Source organism: Triturus cristatus, chromosome 12, assembly GCF_964204655.1.
Source record: "Triturus cristatus chromosome 12, aTriCri1.1, whole genome shotgun sequence".
Classification (NCBI taxonomy): Eukaryota; Metazoa; Chordata; class Amphibia; order Caudata; family Salamandridae; genus Triturus; species Triturus cristatus.
The window spans coordinates 719,709,777-719,728,728 of record NC_140595.1 but is presented as its reverse complement, the minus strand read 5'-3'; the positions used below and the strand labels follow the sequence as shown (position 1 = coordinate 719,728,728).

Sequence of the window (18,952 nt, the reverse complement as noted above, 5' to 3'; positions counted from 1 at the left end):
TTACTCAAAAACATGACCTTGCAGCCCGCCCTCAACTGTGTATTTATATTACTTTACTGCTGTTCGTGTGATTAGCTGGGAGGAGCTCACGGCGGCATCCTCCCTATAAAAGTGTAGATGGATCACTCCTTAACTCTTTCTTGCTTCACAAACAAATGGCTTGAAAGGTGCAGGGAAGATGCAGGTCTAATAGACAGAATAGAAGGTCTGTGCCAAGTGGGTTTCTCTGCATTGGTGTCCCATCACAGGCCCGCAAGTGTAATGTGTTATCTTTGACTCCTGGCAGTTCACAAGCAGGCGGCCAGAAAACGGTTTCAGCCTATCAACCACTGAGGAGACGCAGCCTCTGTATGAGGAATGAGGAAGGAATGAATACATCCAGCCTATCACAGGAGCAGCCCTGAGTGTTCCAAATTATAAATTCTCCATGTTAGTGTATGGCATTGACCCCATGTAGCTCGCCATGATCGTATAGTGGTTAGTACTCTGCGTTGTGGCCGCAGCAACCTTGGTTCGAATCCAAGTTACGGCATTGTGGTTGGCAATGTTACGGCAGTTGGGTTCTGCTTTTACAGAATTACCAAATGTACCAGAGGTTTAAATATTTAAACCATCTAACAACAAATTATTTAATTTAACATGATTATAAGCTGTAGCTATAATGTATTTATTTACATAAATTATCGTTCTTGAACCTATTGTGGGTGGAGGGGGAGCGGAGCTCACCCCCCCCAGGTGCAGTTGAGTAACCTGTGTTGTGGCTCTCTACAGGGAAGGCACAAATGTTGCTGTCACCCAGCCCAATCCAGACGTGTATTGGGGCCTGGTTTCAGGTAAATAGAGCAGTAAGTGCAGAGAAATGTTCACTCTCTAAAAGTGGCATTTCTAAAATAGTAAAGTTTAATCCAACCTCACCAGTAAGTAGGATTTTCAATAAATAAATAAAGCTACTCCTCTCCGATATGGAATTACCAAATAAAAAGTATAGGGGAATACCCAATGCTAACCTATGAGAGAGGTAGACCTCACAGTAGTGAAAAATGAAATAGACTGTTTGGTACTTACAGGACATGCGAACCACCAAAGTACATATCTTATCTTTTACTTGCATAGCATCATGCACCTAGGACTACCTAGGGCCTACCTTAGGGGTAAATTATATGTAATAAAAGGGGAGTTTAGGGCTTGGCAAGTAGACTGGGACTCCCCTGGGAGACCCTTGAGTCTATGCCCAGAACCATAACTCTGCCAGTCGAGTACTTACCTAAAAGCCGATAACTCACTTCTCTTCCATAGGCTAACATTGACTGGTTCCACTTGGAAATTCTTCTAAGTGTGGAGTTTTGGAACTTTAAAATATTCATCTAAAATCAGCCGAACAACGAATTCTGATTTACTCACCTGTTATCAGGAGAGACCTCAGTGCTGCATCTTGTAGCTCAGTACTGACCCTGAAAAGTAATTTTAACCGTACTTACCAGTAACTCGAATTTTCTTCCATAGGATATCATTGCTTGCTTTTTGCTGACAAAGTTTCTAAGTGTCGATTTTTGAAACTTACAAATATTCTTTAAAAATCGTACCAATTGTGAAAACGTAATTGCTTACCTGTTTTAGATAGATGTCCCAGTACTGAGCCTAGGAGCCCAGCACTGAATTACCAAAGTAACGAGAATGTACTTTACCCGTAACTTGAATTTTCTTCCATAGGAAACCATTGACTGTTTTTCTGTAAAATTTCTTCTAAGTGTCGATTTTGCAAACTTATAAATATTCCTTAAAAATCGCTTGTATAACTTAAACGCAGTTTCTCAACTGCTTACAGGTGGTACAGTAGTGCTGGATCTAGGATCCAACACTGACATAGAAAAAGTAACCATAACCCCACCTACCTGCTAAGTGAATTTCCTTCCATAGGATAACATTGGTAATTTGATCAGAAAAAATTTCTAAGTGTCAACTTTTAAAATAGCAAAATATTGCTTGAAAATCACAACAGTTACTAAAACGAATTTACTCACTTGTTTCCAAGAACTGTCCCAGGACTGAATCTAGGATCCAGTCCTGGATTTAGAAAAGTAATCCTGAAAGTAATGAATTGCATATAACTTAAAATTCCCATTGAGCTCAATGTATTATTGTATTTGAAATTGTGTTTCCTATTGCAATAAACTGTAACTATTACCTGCAAAAGTCAATTGCCTATTGCAAAGTATTTAACTAAAGCATCTTATTCTGAGAAAGTATATTTTGATACCTATTGTTGGTTCTAAAATAAAACAACAATATATTTTTTATACAAACCATTGGCCTAGAGTTCAGTTCTTGAGTGTGTGAGACCATTTGCTGACTGAGTGTGTACAACAAATGCTTTACACTGTCCTCGGATACTGCCTTACTGCTCGAGCAAGCTACCACTTTAGAGAGTAAGGTTATATCAAACTTTAGCCTCTGTTAAACCTCTGGGCACTGAGGACTCTGTGCACACTGTACCTATTTGGGAACAGTATATACAGAGCCACTTTCTCACAGTAGTGATAAAGTGATTAGAGTCCTAAGGCCAACATAAAGATAGAGCAAAACGTGAGGTGAAAAGCAAAAAGGCTGCTGGTAGGCCACCTTAAGGATGCCATGTCTAACAAAAATGAACTGAGGATTACGCGAGTAAAACATCAGGTTTCTCTACGGCATTTGGTGAGACAAGTGGGCCTTCTTTTATCTTCCATTCAAGCAATCTTTGACGGACCCATTTATTATAGAGCTCTTCAAGGATTAAAGATAAGGTACTTACAAAGGAGTCACAAATACTCAGAGATGGTAGACTTCTGTAATATGGGTCGTAGACTAAAAGCAGCGCAAAAACAGAGTGCAACAGGGTCCAAAAAATTTAGTGCCACATGAGAGTTTGCATGCAAGCGTATCCTTTTACAGATCCAGAGATATACTCATGCAATTTTTGTTTTTAGGACAGAACGTGCATGATGAAAAAAACATTGTTTTTAAAAAGCGCATTGCAGAATATCAGTACTTTGATGTGGGACACCTTGAATACTTTCAAACAAAATATTTGCATGCAGCTTACAGTAAGTTGTTGTGGCCGAGTGGTTAAGGCGATGGACTTCAAATCCATTGGGGTCTCCCCGCGCAGGTTCGAATCCTGCCAACAACGATAATCTTGTTATTATCGGCTACAGTTTCAGAAGTTAACCTTTAGTATTTCTTCAATTTCAGTTTTATAAATAGGTGGCTTATTTTTGTGTCACTATTGCCTCTCCACATATTTATTATCGCTACCTCTTTCATGTCTTTGCTACACCTCTCTTCCTACTTTAGCACTGGTGTAAACGCTTCAAATTATTATACCATTGCTCTCTCAATCATACCTGAGCATGCACTTGAAACTTACTTTACCAATAAAAGATGCAAAGAGAGAAATAGAACAAAAGTGCTGGCTGGATTTGGCAAACACACTTCATAAAACTGCATTTTCTTTTTTATTCTCCCCGTGTTACATGCTGAACCTCTCCCTATGTAATTTCTCTTAATCTGCTGTCCCAGGAAGAGAATTTCCTCTACAGGCTCTTTCTGTGTTTTTTTCCTTAGTCTTTCTTTCCCTTTTCTTAGCTGTGTAACTGTTCCTTTACGCTCTCTATTTACGTGCCATTAATCTCATTTGAGCTCCTTGCTCCCGCTCCTGTTTTCTCCAACTCTCATACTGCCAGTTCTCTCTTTCTCTGTGGTTGGTGGCTAAAATCCAGAGCTTTCGAAGCCACGTGGTTTCTGCCTCTTGTTGTCAGACTTGAATTGGAAAAGGAACCATATTAACAAGCCTTTACCACTCACACACGGTGGAAGTTTATACTTTAATTCAGTGAGCTAAGAAAAGCGTGTTGTGGGTCCCCTACGAGCCATGGTGCTTGCTTCATCATGATTTGGAACCAGTCATTAGCCGCAGCTCTGCTAATGAGCCACTGAGGTCAGTTTCAATAATTACTCAAAAACATGACCTTGCAGCCCGCCCTCAACTGTATATTTATATTACTTTACTGCTGTTCGTGTGATTAGCTGGGAGGAGCTCACGGTGGCATCCTCCCTATAAAAGTGTAGATGGATCACTCCTTAACTCTTTCTTGCTTCACATACAAATGGCTTGAAAGGTGCAGGGAAGATGCAGGTCTAATAGACAGAATAGAAGGTCTGTGCCAAGTTGGTTTCTCTGCATTGGTGTCCCATCACAGGCCCGCAAGTGTAATGTGTTATCTTTGACTCCTGGCAGTTCACAAGCAGGCGGCCAGGAAACGGTTTCAGCCTATCAACCACTGAGGAGACGCAGCCTCTGTATGAGGAATGAGGAAGGAATGAATACATCCAGCCTATCACAGGAGCAGCCCTGAGTGTTCCAAATTATAAATTCTCCATGTTAGTGTATGGCATTGACCCCATGTAGCTCGCCGTGATCGTATGGTGGTTAGTACTCTGCGTTGTGGCCGCAGCAACCTTGGTTCAAATCCAAGTTACGGCATTGTGGTTGGCAATGTTACGGCAGTTGGGTTCTGCTTTTACAGAATTACCAAATGTACCAGAGGTTTAAATATTTAAACCATCTAACAACAAATTATTTATTTTAACATGATTATAAGCTGTAGCTATAATGTATTTACTTACATAAGTTATCGTTCTTGAACCTATTGTTGGTGGAGGGGGAGCGGAGCTCACCCCCCAGGTGCAGTTGAGTAACCTGTGTTGTGGCTCTCTACAGGGAAGGCACAAATGTTGCTGTCACCCAGCCCAATCCAGACGTGTATTGGGGCCTGGTTTCAGGTAAATAGAGCAGTAAGTGCAGAGAAATGTTCATTCTCTAAAAGTGGCATTTCTAAAATAGTAAAGTTAAATCCAACCTCACCAGTAAGTAGGATTTTCAATAAATAAATAAAGCTACTCCTCTCCGATATGGAATTACCAAATAAAAAGTATAGGGGAATACCCAATGCTAACCTATGAGAGAGGTAGACCTCACAGTAGTGAAAAATGAAATAGACTGTTTGGTACTTACAGGACATGCGAACCACCAAAGTACATATCTTATCTTTTACTTGCATAGCATCATGCACCTAGGACTACCTAGGGCCTACCTTAGGGGTAAATTATATGTAATAAAAGGGGAGTTTAGGGCTTGGCAAGTAGACTGGGACTCCCCTGGGAGACCCTTGAGTCTATGCCCAGAACCATAACTCTGCCAGTCGAGTACTTACCTAAAAGCCGATAACTCACTTCTCTTCCATAGGCTAACATTGACTGGTTCCACTTGGAAATTCTTCTAAGTGTGGAGTTTTGGAACTTTAAAATATTCATCTAAAATCAGCCGAACAACGAATTCTGATTTACTCACCTGTTATCAGGAGAGACCTCAGTGCTGCATCTTGTAGCTCAGTACTGACCCTGAAAAGTAATTTTAACCGTACTTACCAGTAACTCGAATTTTCTTCCATAGGATATCATTGCTTGCTTTTTGCTGACAAAGTTTCTAAGTGTCGATTTTTGAAACTTACAAATATTCTTTAAAAATCGTACCAATTGTGAAAATGTAATTGCTTACCTGTTTTAGATAGATGTCCCAGTACTGAGCCTAGGAGCCCAGCCCTGAATTACCAAAGTAACGAGAATGTACTTTACCCGTAACTTGAATTTTCTTCCATAGGAAACCATTGACTGTTTTTCTGTAAAATTTCTTCTAAGTGTCGATTTTGCAAACTTATAAATATTCCTTAAAAATTGCTTGTATAACTTAAACGCAGTTTCTCAACTGCTTACAGGTGGTACAGTAGTGCTGGATCTAGGATCCAACACTGACATAGAAAAAGTAACCATAACCCCACCTACCTGCTAAGTGAATTTCCTTCCATAGGATAACATTGGTAATTTGATCAGAAAAAATTTCTAAGTGTCAACTTTTAAAATAGCAAAATATTGCTTGAAAATCACAACAGTTACTAAAACGAATTTACTCACTTGTTTCCAAGAACTGTCCCAGGACTGAATCTAGGATCCAGTCCTGGATTTAGAAAAGTAATCCTGAAAGTAATTAATTGCATATAACTTAAAATTCCCATTGAGCTCAATGTATTATTGTATTTGAAATTGTGTTTCCTATTGCAATAAACTGTAACTATTACCTGCAAAAGTCAATTGCCTATTGCAAAGTTTTTAACTAAAGCATCTTATTCTGAGAAAGTATATTTTGATACCTATTGTTGGTTCTAAAATAAAACAACGATATATTTTTTATACAAACCATTGGCCTAGAGTTCAGTTCTTGAGTGTGTGAGACCATTTGCTGACTGAGTGTGTACAACAAATGCTTTACACTGTCCTCGGATACTGCATTACTGCTCGAGCAAGCTACCACTTTAGAGAGTAAGGTTATATCAAACTTTAGCCTCTGTCAAACCTCTGGGCACTGAGGACTCTGTGCACACTGTACCTTTTTGGGAACAGTATATACAGAGCCACTTTCTCACAGTAGTGATAAAGTGATTAGAGTCCTAAGGCCAACATAAAGATAGAGCAAAACGTGAGGTGAAAAGCAAAAAGGTTGCTGGTAGGCCACCTTAAGGATGCCATGTCTAACAAAAATTAACTAAGGATTACGTGAGTAAAACATCAGGTTTCTCTACGGCATTTGGTGAGACAAGTGGGCCTTCTTTTATCTTCCATTCAAGCAATCTTTGACGGACCCATTTATTATAGAGCTCTTCAAGGATTAAAGATAAGGTACTTACAAAGGAGTCACAAATACTCAGAGATGGTAGACTTCTGTAATATGGGTCGTAGACTAAAAGCAGCGTAAAAACAGAGTGCAACAGGGTCCAAAAAATTGAGTGCCATATGAGAGTTTGCATGCAAGCGTATCCTTTTACAGATCCAGAGATATACTCATGCAATTTTTGTTTTTAGGACAGAACGTGCATGATGAAAAAAACATTGTTTTTAAAAAGCGCATTGCAGAATATCAGTACTTTGATGTGGGACAACTTGAATACTTTCAAACAAAATATTTGCATGCAGCTTACAGTAAGTTGTTGTGGCCGAGTGGTTAAGGCGATGGACTAGAAATCCATTGGGGTCTCCCCGCGCAGGTTCGAATCCTGCCAACAACGAGAATCTTGTTATTATCGGCTACAATTTCAGAAGTTAACCTTTAGTATTTCTTCAATTTCAGTTTTATAAATAGGTGGCTTATTTTTGTGTCACTATTGCCTCTCCACATATTTATTATCGCTACCTCTTTCATGTCTTTGCTACACCTCTCTTCCTACTTTAGCACTGGTGTAAACGCTTGAAATTATTATACCATTGCTCTCTCAATCATACCTGCGCATGCACTTGAAACTTACTTTACCAATAAAAGATGCAAAGAGAGAAATAGAACAAAAGTGCTGGCTGGATTTGGCAAACACACTTCATAAAACTGCATTTTCTTTTTTATTCTCCCCCATGTTACCTGCTTAACCTCTCCCTATGTAATTTCTCTTAATCTGCTGTCCCAGGAAGAGACTTTCCTCTACAGGCTCTTTCTGTGTTTTTTCCCTTAGTCTTTCTTTCCCTTTTCTTAGCTGTGTAACTGTTCCTTTACACTCTCTATTTACGCGCCATTAATCTCAATTGAGCTCCTTGCTCCCGCTCCTGTTTTCTCCAACTCTCATACTGCCAGTTCTCTCTTTCTTCGTGGTTGGTTGCTAAAATCCAGAGCTTTCGAAGCCACGTGGTTTCTGCCTCTTGTTGTCAGACTTGAATTGGAAAAGGAACCATATTAACAAGCCTTTACCACTCACACACGGCGGAAGTTTATACTTTAATTCAGTGAGCTAAGAAAAGCGTGTTGTGGGTCCCCTACGAGCCATGGTGCTTGCTTCATCATGATTTGGAACCAGTCATTAGCCGCAGCTCTGCTAATGAGCCACTGAGGTCAGTTTCAATAATTACTCAAAAACATGACCTTGCAGCCTGCCCTCAACTGTGTATTTATATTACTTTACTGCTGTTCGTGTGATTAGCTGGGAGGAGCTCACGGCTGCATCCTCCCTATAAAAGTGTAGATGGATCACTCCTTAACTCTTTATTGCTTCACATACAAATGGCTTGAAAGGTGCAGGGAAGATGCAGGTCTAATAGACAGAATAGAAGGTCTGTGCCAAGTGGGTTTCTCTGCATTGGTGTCCCATCACAGGCCCGCAAGTGTAATGTGTTATCTTTGACTCCTGGCAGATCACAAGCAGGCGGCCAGGAAACGGTTTCAGCCTATCAACCACTGAGGAGACGCAGCCTCTGTATGAGGAATGAGGAAGCAATGAATACATCCAGCCTATCACAGGAGCAGCCCTGAGTGTTCCAAATTATAAATTCTCCATGTTAGTGTATGTCATTGAGCCCATGAAGCTCGCTGTGATCGTATAGTGGTTAGTACTCTGCGTTGTGGCCGCAGCAACCTTGGTTCGAATCCAAGTCACGGCATTGTGGTTGGCAATGTTACGGCAGTTGGGTTCTGCTTTTACAGAATTACCAAATGTACCAGAGGTTTAAATATTTAAACCATCTAACAACAAATTATTTAATTTAACATGATTATAAGCTGTAGCTATAATGTATTTACTTACATAAATTATCGTTCTTGAACCTATTGGGGGTGGAGGGGGAGCGGAGCTCACCCCCCAGGTGCAGTTGAGTAACCTGTGTTGTGGCTCTCTACAGGGAAGGCACAAATGTTGCTGTCACCCAGCCCAATCCAGACGTGTATTGGGGCCAGGTTTCAGGTAAATAGAGCAGTAAGTGCAGAGAAATGTTCACTCTCTAAAAGTGGCCTTTCTAAAATAGTAAAGTTAAATCCAACCTCACCAGTAAGTAGGATTTTCAATAAATAAATAAAGCTACTCCTCTCCGATATGGAATTACCAAATAAAAAGTATAGGGGAATACCCAATGCTAACCTATGAGAGAGGTAGACCTCACAGTAGTGAAAAATGAAATAGACTGTTTGGTACTTACAGGACATGCGAACCACCAAAGTACATATCTTATCTTTTACTTGCATAGCATCATGCACCCAGGACTACCTAGGGCCTACCTTAGGGGTAAATTATATGTAATAAAAGGGGAGTTTAGGGCTTGGCAAGTAGACTGGGACTCCCCTGGGAGACCCCTGAGTCTATGCCCAGAACCATAACTCTGCCAGTCGAGTACTTACCTAAAAGCCGATAACTCACTTCTCTTCCATAGGCTAACATTGACTGGTTTCACTTGGAAATTCTTCTAAGTGTGTAGTTTTGGAACTTTAAAATATTCATCTAAAATCAGCCGAACAACGAATTCTGATTTACTCCCCTGTTATCAGGAGAGACCTCAGTGCTGCATCTTGTAGCTCAGTACTGACCCTGAAAAGTAATTTTAACCGTACTTACCAGTAACTCGAATTTTCTTCCATAGGATATCATTGCTTGCTTTTTGCTGAAAAAGTTTCTAAGTGTCGATTTTTGAAACTTACAAATATTCTTTAAAAATCGTACCAATTGTGAAAACGTAATTGCTTACCTGTTTTAGATAGATGTCCCATTACTGAGCCTAGGAGCCCAGCACTGAATTACCAAAGTAACGAGAACGTACTTTACCCGTAACTTGAATTTTATTCCATAGGAAACCATTGACTGTTTTTCTGTAAAATTTCTTCTAAGTGTCGATTTTGCAAACTTATAAATATTCCTTAAAAATCGCTTGTATAACTTAAACGCAGTTTCTCAACTGCTTACAGGTGGTACAGTAGTGCTGGATCTAGGATCCAACACTGACATAGAAAAAGTAACCATAACCCCACCTACCTGCTAAGTGAATTTCCTTCCATAGGATAACATTGGTCATTTGATCAGAAAAAATTTCTAAGTGTCAACTTTTAAAATAGCAAAATATTGCTTGAAAATCACAACAGTTACTAAAACGAATTTACTCACTTGTTTCCAAGAACTGTCCCAGGACTGAATCTAGGATCCAGTCCTGGATTTAAAAAAGTAATCCTGAAAGTAATGAATTGCATATAACTTAAAATTCCCATTGAGCTCAATGTATTATTGTATTTGAAATTGTGTTTCCTATTGCAATAAACTGTAACTATTACCTGCAAAAGTCAATTGCCTATTGCAAAGTATTTAACTAAAGCATCTTATTCTGAGAAAGTATATTTTGATACCTATTGTTGGTTCTAAAATAAAACAACAATATATTTTTTATACAAACCATTGGCCTAGAGTTCAGTTCTTGAGTGTGTGAGACCATTTGCTGACTGAGTGTGTACAACAAATGCTTTACACTGTCCTCGGATACTGCCTTACTGCTCGAGCAAGCTACCACTTTAGAGAGTAAGGTTATATCAAACTTTAGCCTCTGTTAAACCTCTGGGCAATGAGGACTCTGTGCACACTGTACCTATTTGGGAACAGTATATACAGAGCCACTTTCTCACAGTAGTGATAAAGTGATTAGAGTCCTAAGGCCAACATAAAGATAGAGCAAAACGTGAGGTGAAAAGCAAAAAGGTTGCTGGTAGGCCACCTTAAGGATGCCATGTCTAACAAAAATGAACTGAGGATTACGTGAGTAAAACATCATGTTTCTCTACGGCATTTGGTGAGACAAGTGGGCCTTCTTTTATCTTCCATTCAAGCAATCTTTGATGGACCCATTTATTATAGAGCTCTTCAAGGATTAAAGATAAGGGGGCAGATTTATGAGCCCCTTGCGCCACTTTTGCGTCACTTTTCCCATGTTAAAAGTGACGCAAAAGTGGCGCAAGGGGCTCATAAATCTGCCCCAAGGTACTTACAAAGGAGTCACAAATACTCAGAGATGGTCGACTTCTGTAATATGGGTCGTAGACTAAAAGCAGCGCAAAAACAGAGTGCAACAGGGTCCAAAAAATTGAGTGCCACATGAGAGTTTGCATGCAAGCGTATCCTTTTACAGATCCAGAGATATACTCATGCAATTTTTGTTTTTAGGACAGAACGTGCATGATGAAAAAAACCTTGTTTTTAAAAAGCGCATTGCAGAATATCAGTACTTTGATGTGGGACAACTTGAATACTTTCAAACAAAATATTTGCATGTAGCTTACAGTAAGTTGTTGTGGCCGAGTGGTTAAGGCGATGGACTTGAAATCCATTGGGGTCTCCCCGCGCAGGTTCGTATCCGACCAACAACGAGAATCTTGTTATTATCGGCTACAATTTCAGAAGTTAACCTTTAGTATTTCTTCAATTTCAGTTTTATAAATAGGTGGCTTATTTTTGTGTCACTATTGCCTCTCCACATATTTATTATCGCTACCTCTTTCATGTCTTTGCTACACCTCTCTTCCTACTTTAGCACTGGTGGAAACGCTTGAAATTATTACACCATTGCTCTCTCAATCATACCTGGGCATGCACTTGAAACTTACTTTACCAATAAAAGATGCAAAGAGAGAAATAGAACAAAAGTGCTGGCTGGATTTGGCAAACACACTTCATAAAACTGCATTTTCTTTTTTATTCTCCCCCGTGTTACATGCTTAACCTCTCCCTATGTAATTTCTCTTAATCTGCTGTCCCAGGAAGAGAATTTCCTCTACAGGCTCTTTCTGTGTTTTTTTCCTTAGTCTTTCTTTCCCTTTTCTTAGCTGTGTAACTGTTCCTTTACGCTCTCTATTTACGCGCCATTAATCTCATTTGAGCTCCTTGCTCCCGCTCCTGTTTTCTCCAACTCTCATACTGCCAGTTCTCTCTTTCTCTGTGGTTGGTTGCTAAAATCCAGAGCTTTCGAAGCCACATGGTTTCTGCCTCTTGTTGTCAGACTTGAATTGGAAAAGGAACCATATTAACAAGCCTTTACCACTCACACACGGCGGAAGTTTATACTTTAATTCAGTGAGCTAAGAAAAGCGTGTTGTGGGTCCCCTACGAGCCATGGTGCTTGCTTCATCATGATTTGGAACCAGTCATTAGCCGCAGCTCTGCTAATGAGCCACTGAGGTCAGTTTCAATAATTACTCAAAAAGATGACCTTGCAACCCGCCCTCAACTGTGTATTTATATTACTTTACTGCTGTTCGTGTGATTAGCTGGGAGGAGCTCACGGCGGCATCCTCCCTATAAAAGTGTAGATGGATCACTCCTTAACTCTTTCTTGCTTCACATACAAATGGCTTGAAAGGTGCAGGGAAGATGCAGGTCTAATAGACAGAATAGAAAGTCTGTGCCAAGTGGGTTTCTCTGCATTGGTGTCCCATCACAGGCCCGCAAGTGTAATGTGTTATCTTTGACTCCTGGCAGTTCACAAGCAGGCGGCCAGGAAACGGTTTCAGCCTATCAACCACTGAGGAGACGCAGCCTCTGTATGAGGAATGAGGAAGCAATGAATACATCCAGCCTATCACAGGAGCAGCCCTGAGTGTTCCAAATTATAAATTCTCCATGATAGTGTATGTCATTGAGTCCATGTAGCTTGCAGTCATAGTATAGTGGTTAGTAGTCTGCGTTGTGGCCGCAGCAACCTTGGTTCGAATCCAAGTTACTGCATTGTGGTTGGCAATGTTGCGGCAGTTGGGTTCTGCTTTTACAGAATTACCAAATGTACCAGAGGTTTAAATATTTAAACCATCTAACAACAAATTATTTAATTTAACATGATTATAAGCTGTAGCTATAATGTATTTACTTACATAAATTATCGTTCTTAAACCTATTGGGGGTGGAGGGGGAGCGGAGCTCACCCCCCAGGTGCAGTTGAGTAACCTGTGTTGTGGCTCTCTACAGGGAAGGCACAAATGTTGCTGTCACCCAGCCCAATCCAGACGTGTATTGGGGCCAGGTTTCAGGTAAATAGAGCAGTAAGTGCAGAGAAATGTTCACTCTCTAAAAGTGGCATTTCTAAAATAGTAAAGTTAAATCCAACCTCACCAGTAAGTAGGATTTTCAATAAATAAATAAAGCTACTCCTCCCCGATATGGAATTACCAAATAAAAAGTATAGGGGAATACCCAATGCTAACCTATGAGAGAGGTAGACCTCACAGTAGTGAAAAATGAAATAGACTGTTTGGTACTTACAGGACATGCGAACCACCAAAGTACATATCTTATCTTTTACTTGCATAGCATCATGCACCTAGGACTACCTAGGGCCTACCTTAGGGGTAAATTATATGTAATAAAAGGGGAGTTTGGGCTTGGCAAGTAGACTGGGACTCCCCTGGGAGACCCCTGAGTCTATGCCCAGAACCATAACTCTGCCAGTCGAGTACTTACCTAAAAGCCGATAACTCACTTCTCTTCCATAGGCTAACATTGACTGGTTTCACTTGGAAATTCTTCTAAGTGTGGAGTTTTGGAACTTTAAAATATTCATCTAAAATCAGCCGAACAACGAATTCTGATTTACTCACCTGTTATCAGGAGAGACCTCAGTGCTGCATCTTGTAGCTCAGTACTGACCCTGAAAAGTAATTTTAACCGTACTTACCAGTAACTCGAATTTTCTTCCATAGGATATCATTGCTTGCTTTTTGCTGACAAAGTTTCTAAGTGTCGATTTTTGAAAATTACAAATATTCTTTAAAAATCGTACCAACTGTGAAAACGTAATTGCTTACCTGTTTCAGATAGATGTCCCAGTACTGAGCCTAGGAGCCCAGCACTGAATTACCAAAGTAACGAGAATGTACTTTACCCGTAACTTGAATTTTCTTCCATAGGAAACCATCGACTGTTTTTCTGTAAAATTTCTTCTAAGTGTCGATTTTGCAAACTTATAAATATTCCTTAAAAATCGCTTGTATAACTTAAACGCAGTTTCTCAACTGCTTACAGGTGGTACAGTAGTGTTGGATCTAGGATCCAACACTGACATAGAAAAAGTAACCATAACCCCACCTACCTGCTAAGTGAATTTCCTTCCATAGGATAACATTGGAAATTTGATCAGAAAAAATTTCTAAGTGTCAACTTTTAAAATAGCAAAATATTGCTTGAAAATCACAACAGTTACTAAAACGAATTTACTCACTTGTTTCCAAGAACTGTCCCAGGACTGAATCTAGGATCCAGTCCTGGATTTAGAAAAGTAATCCTGAAAGTAATTAATTGCATATAACTTAAAATTCCCATTGAGCTCAATGTATTATTGTATTTGAAATTGTGTTTCCTATTGCAATAAACTGTAACTATTACTGCAAAAGTCAATTGCCTATTGCAAAGTATTTAACTAAAGCATCTTATTCTGAGAAAGTATATTTTGATACCTATTGTTGGTTCTAAAATAAAACAACAATATATTTTTTATACAAACCATTGGCCTAGAGTTCAGTTCTTGAGTGTGTGAGACCATTTGCTGACTGAGTGTGTACCACAAATGCTTTACACTGTCCTCGGATACTGCCTTACTGCTCGAGCAAGCTACCACTTTAGAGAGTAAGGTTATATCAAACTTTAGCCTCTGTTAAACCTCTGGGCACTGAGGACTCTGTGCACACTGTACCTATTTGGGAACAGTATATACAGAGCCACTTTCTCACAGTAGTGATAAAGTGATTAGAGTCCTAAGGCCAACATAAAGATAGAGCAAAACGTGAGGTGAAAAGCAAAAAGGCTGCTGGTAGGCCACCTTAAGGATGCCATGTCTAACAAAAATGAACTGAGGATTACGTGAGTAAAACATCAGGTTTCTCTACGGCATTTGGTGAGACAAGTGGGCCTTCTTTTATCTTCCATTCAAGCAATCTTTGACAGACCCATTTATTATAGAGCTCTTCAAGGATTAAAGATAAGGTACTTACAAAGGAGTCACAAATACTCAGAGATGGTAGACTTCTGTAATATGGGTCGTAGACTAAAAGCAGCGCAAAAACAGAGTGCAACAGGGTCCAAAAAATTGAGTGCCACATGAGAGTTTGCATGCAAGCGTATCCTTTTACAGATCCAGAGATATACTCATGCAATTTTTGTTTTTAGGACAGAACGTGCGTGATGAAAAAAACATTGTTTTTAAAAAGTGCATTGCAGAATATCAGTACTTTGATGTGGGACAACTTGAATACTTTCAAACAAAGTATTTGCATGCAGCTTACAGTAAGTTGTTGTGGCCGAGTGGTTAAGGTGATGGACTTGAAATCCATTGGGGTCTCCCCGCGCAGGTTCGAATCCTGCCAACAACGAGAATCTTGTTATTATCGGCTACAATTTCAGAAGTTAACCTTTAGTATTTCTTCAATTTCAGTTTTATAAATAGGTGGCTTATTTTTGTGTCACTATTGCCTCTCCACATATTTATTATCGCTACCTCTTTCATGTCTTTGCTACACCTCTCTTCCTACTTTAGCACTGGTGTAAACGCTTCAAATTATTATACCATTGCTCTCTCAATCATACCTGGCCATGCACTTGAAACTTACTTTACCAATAAAAGTTGCAAAGAGAGAAATAGAACAAAAGTGCTGGCTGGATTTGGCAAACACACTTCATAAAACTGCATTTTCTTTTTTATTCTCCCCGTGTTACATGCTGAACCTCTCCCTATGTAATTTCTCTTAATCTGCTGTCCCAGGAAGAGAATTTCCTCTACAGGCTCTTTCTGTGTTTTTTTCCTTAGTCTTTCTTTCCCGTTTCTTAGCTGTGTAACTGTTCCTTTACGCTCTCTATTTACGCGCCATTAATCTCATTTGAGCTCCTTGCTCCCGCTCCTGTTTTCTCCAACTCTCATACTGCCAGTTCTCTCTTTCTCTGTGGTTGGTGGCTAACATCCAGAGCTTTCGAAGCCACGTGGTTTCTGCCTCTTGTTGTCAGACTTGAATTGGAAAAGGAACCATATTAACAAGCCTTTACCACTCACACACGGCGGAAGATTATACTTTAATTCAGTGAGCTAAGAAAAGCGTGTTGTGGGTCCCCTACGAGCCATGGTGCTTGCTTCATCATGATTTGGAACCAGTCATTAGCCACAGCTCTGCTAATGAGCCACTGAGGTCAGTTTCAATAATTACTCAAAAACATGACCTTGCAGCCCGCCCTCAACTGTGTATTTATATTACTTTACTGCTGTTCGTGTGATTAGCTGGGAGGAGCTCACGGCGGCATCCTCCCTATAAAAGTGTAGATGGATCACTCCTTAACTCTTTCTTGCTTCACATACAAATGGCTTGAAAGGTGCAGGGAAGATGCAGGTCTAATAGACAGAATTGAAGGTCTGTGCCAAGTGGGTTTCTCTGCATTGGTGTCCCATCACAGGCCCGCAAGTGTAATGTGTTATCTTTGACTCCTGGCAGTTCACAAGCAGGCGGCCAGGAAACGGTTTCAGCCTATCAACCACTGAGGAGACGCAGCCTCTGTATGAGGAATGAGGAAGGAATGAATACATCCAGCCTATCACAGGAGCAGCCCTGAGTGTTCCAAATTATAAATTTTCCATGTTAGTGTATGGCATTGACCCCATGTAGCTCGCCGTGATCGCATAGTGGTTAGTACTCTGCGTTGTGGCCGCAGCAACCTTGGTTCGAATCCAAGTTACGGCATTGTGGTTGGCAATGTTACGGCAGTTGGGTTCTGCTTTTACAGAATTACCAAATGTACCAGAGGTTTAAATATTTAAACCATCTAACAACAAATTATTTAATTTAACATGATTATAAGCTGTAGCTATAATGTATTTACTTACATAAATTATCGTTCTTGAACCTATTGTTGGTGGAGGGGGAGCGGAGCTCACCCCCCAGGTACAGTTGAGTAACCTGTGTTGTGGCTCTCTACAGGGAAGGCACAAATGTTGCTGTCACCCAGCCCAATCCAGACGTGTATTGGGGCCTGGTTTCAGATAAATAGAGCAGTAAGTGCAGAGAAATGTTCACTCTCTAAAAGTGGCATTTCTAAAATAGTAAAGTTAAATTCAACCTCACCAGTAAGTAGGATTTTCAATAAATAAATAAAGCTACTCCTCTCCGATATGGAATTACCAAATAAAAAGTATAGGGGAATACCCAATGCTAACCTATGAGAGAGGTAGACCTCACAGTAGTGAAAAATGAAATAGACTGTTTGGTACTTACAGGACATGCGAACCACCAAAGTACATATCTTATCTTTTACTTGCATAGCATCATGCACCTAGGACTACCTAGGGCCTAACTTAGGGGTAAATTATATGTAATAAAAGGGGAGTTTAGGGCTTGGCAAGTAGACTGGGACTCCCCTGGGAGACCCTTGAGTCTATGCCCAGAACCATAACTCTGCCAGTCGAGTACTTACCTAAAAGCCGATAACTCACTTCTCTTCCATAGGCTAACATTGACTGGTTCCACTTGGAAATTCTTCTAAGTGTGGAGTTTTGGAACTTTAAAATATTCATCTAAAATCAGCCGAACAACGAATTCCGATTTACTCACCTGTTATCAGGAGAGACCTCAGTGCTGCATCTTGTAGCTCAGTACTGACCCTGAAAAGTAATTTTAACCGTACTTACCAGTAACTCGAATTTTCTTCCATAGGATATCATTGCTTGCTTTTTGCTGACAAAGTTTCTAAGTGTCGATTTTTGAAACTTACAAATATTCTTTAAAAATCGTACCAATTGTGAAAACGTAATTGCTTACCTGTTTTAGATAGATGTCCCAGTACTGAGCCTAGGAGCCCAGCACTGAATTACCAAAGTAACGAGAATGTACTTTACCCGTAACTTGAATTTTCTTCCATAGGAAACCATTGACTGTTTTTCTGTAAAATGTCTTCTAAGTGTCGATTTTGCAAACTTATAAATATTCCTTAAAAATTGCTTGTATAACTTAAACGCAGTTTCTCAACTGCTTACAGGTGGTACAGTAGTGCTGGATCTAGGATCCAACACTGACATAGAAAAAGTAACCATAACCCCACCTACCTGCTAACTGAATTTCCTTCCATAGGATAACATTGGTAATTTGATCAGAAAAAATTTCTAAGTGTCAACTTTTAAAATAGCAAAATATTGCTTGAAAATCACAACAGTTACTAAAACGAATTTACTCACTTGTTTCCAAGAACTGTCCCAGGACTGAATCTAGGATCCAGTCCTGGATTTAGAAAAGTAATCCTGAAAGTAATTAATTGCATATAACTTAAAATTCCCATTGAGCTCAATGTATTATTGTATTTGAAATTGTGTTTCCTATTGCAATAAACTGTAACTATTACCTGCAAAAGTCAATTGCCTATTGCAAAGTTTTTAACTAAAGCATCTTATTCTGAGAAAGTATATTTTGATACCTATTGTTGGTTCTAAAATAAAACAACGATATATTTTTTATACAAACCATTGGCCTAGAGTTCAGTTCTTGAGAGTGTGAGACCATTTGCTGACTGAGTGTGTACAACAAATGCTTTACACTGTCCTCGGATACTGCCTTACTGCTCGAGCAAGCTACCACTTTAGAGAGTAAGGTTATATCAAACTTTAGCCTCTGTCAAACCTCTGGGCACTGAGGACTCTGTGCACACTGTACCTTTTTGGGAACAGTATATACAGAGCCACTTTCTCACAGTAGTGATAAAGTGATTAGAGTCCTAAGGTCAACATAAAGATAGAGCAAAACGTGAGGTGAAAAGCAAAAAGGTTGCTGGTAGGCCACCTTAAGGATGCCATGTCTAACAAAAATTAACTAAGGATTACTTGAGTAAAACATCAGGTTTCTCTACGGCATTTGGTGAGACAAGTGGGCCTTCTTTTATCTTCCATTCAAGCAATCTTTGACGGACCCATTTATTATAGAGCTCTTCAAGGATTAAAGATAAGGTACTTACAAAGGAGTCACAAATACTCAGAGATGGTAGACTTCTGTAATATGGGTCGTAGACTAAAAGCAGCGTAAAAACAGAGTGCAACAGGGTCCAAAAAATTGAGTGCCACATGA

At 39.8% G+C, this 18,952-nt stretch overlaps 5 non-coding genes across 5 annotated transcripts; all 5 read left to right on the top strand.

Annotated features, from left to right (window-relative positions):
- The first annotated feature begins 460 nt into the window (after window positions 1–460).
- TRNAH-GUG (transfer RNA histidin (anticodon GUG)) lies at window positions 461–532 on the top strand. The gene has a single exon. It is a non-coding gene; the product is annotated as a tRNA-His (tRNA).
- Window positions 533–7,075: 6,543 nt separating this feature from the next.
- TRNAS-AGA (transfer RNA serine (anticodon AGA)) lies at window positions 7,076–7,157 on the top strand. The gene has a single exon. It is a non-coding gene; the product is annotated as a tRNA-Ser (tRNA).
- Window positions 7,158–8,439: 1,282 nt separating this feature from the next.
- TRNAH-GUG (transfer RNA histidin (anticodon GUG)) lies at window positions 8,440–8,511 on the top strand. The gene has a single exon. It is a non-coding gene; the product is annotated as a tRNA-His (tRNA).
- Window positions 8,512–11,163: 2,652 nt separating this feature from the next.
- TRNAS-UGA (transfer RNA serine (anticodon UGA)) lies at window positions 11,164–11,245 on the top strand. Its single transcript has one exon. It is a non-coding gene; the product is annotated as a tRNA-Ser (tRNA).
- A 3,905-nt stretch (window positions 11,246–15,150) lies between these two features.
- TRNAS-UGA (transfer RNA serine (anticodon UGA)) lies at window positions 15,151–15,232 on the top strand. Its single transcript has one exon. It is a non-coding gene; the product is annotated as a tRNA-Ser (tRNA).
- The last annotated feature ends 3,720 nt before the right edge of the window (window positions 15,233–18,952 follow it).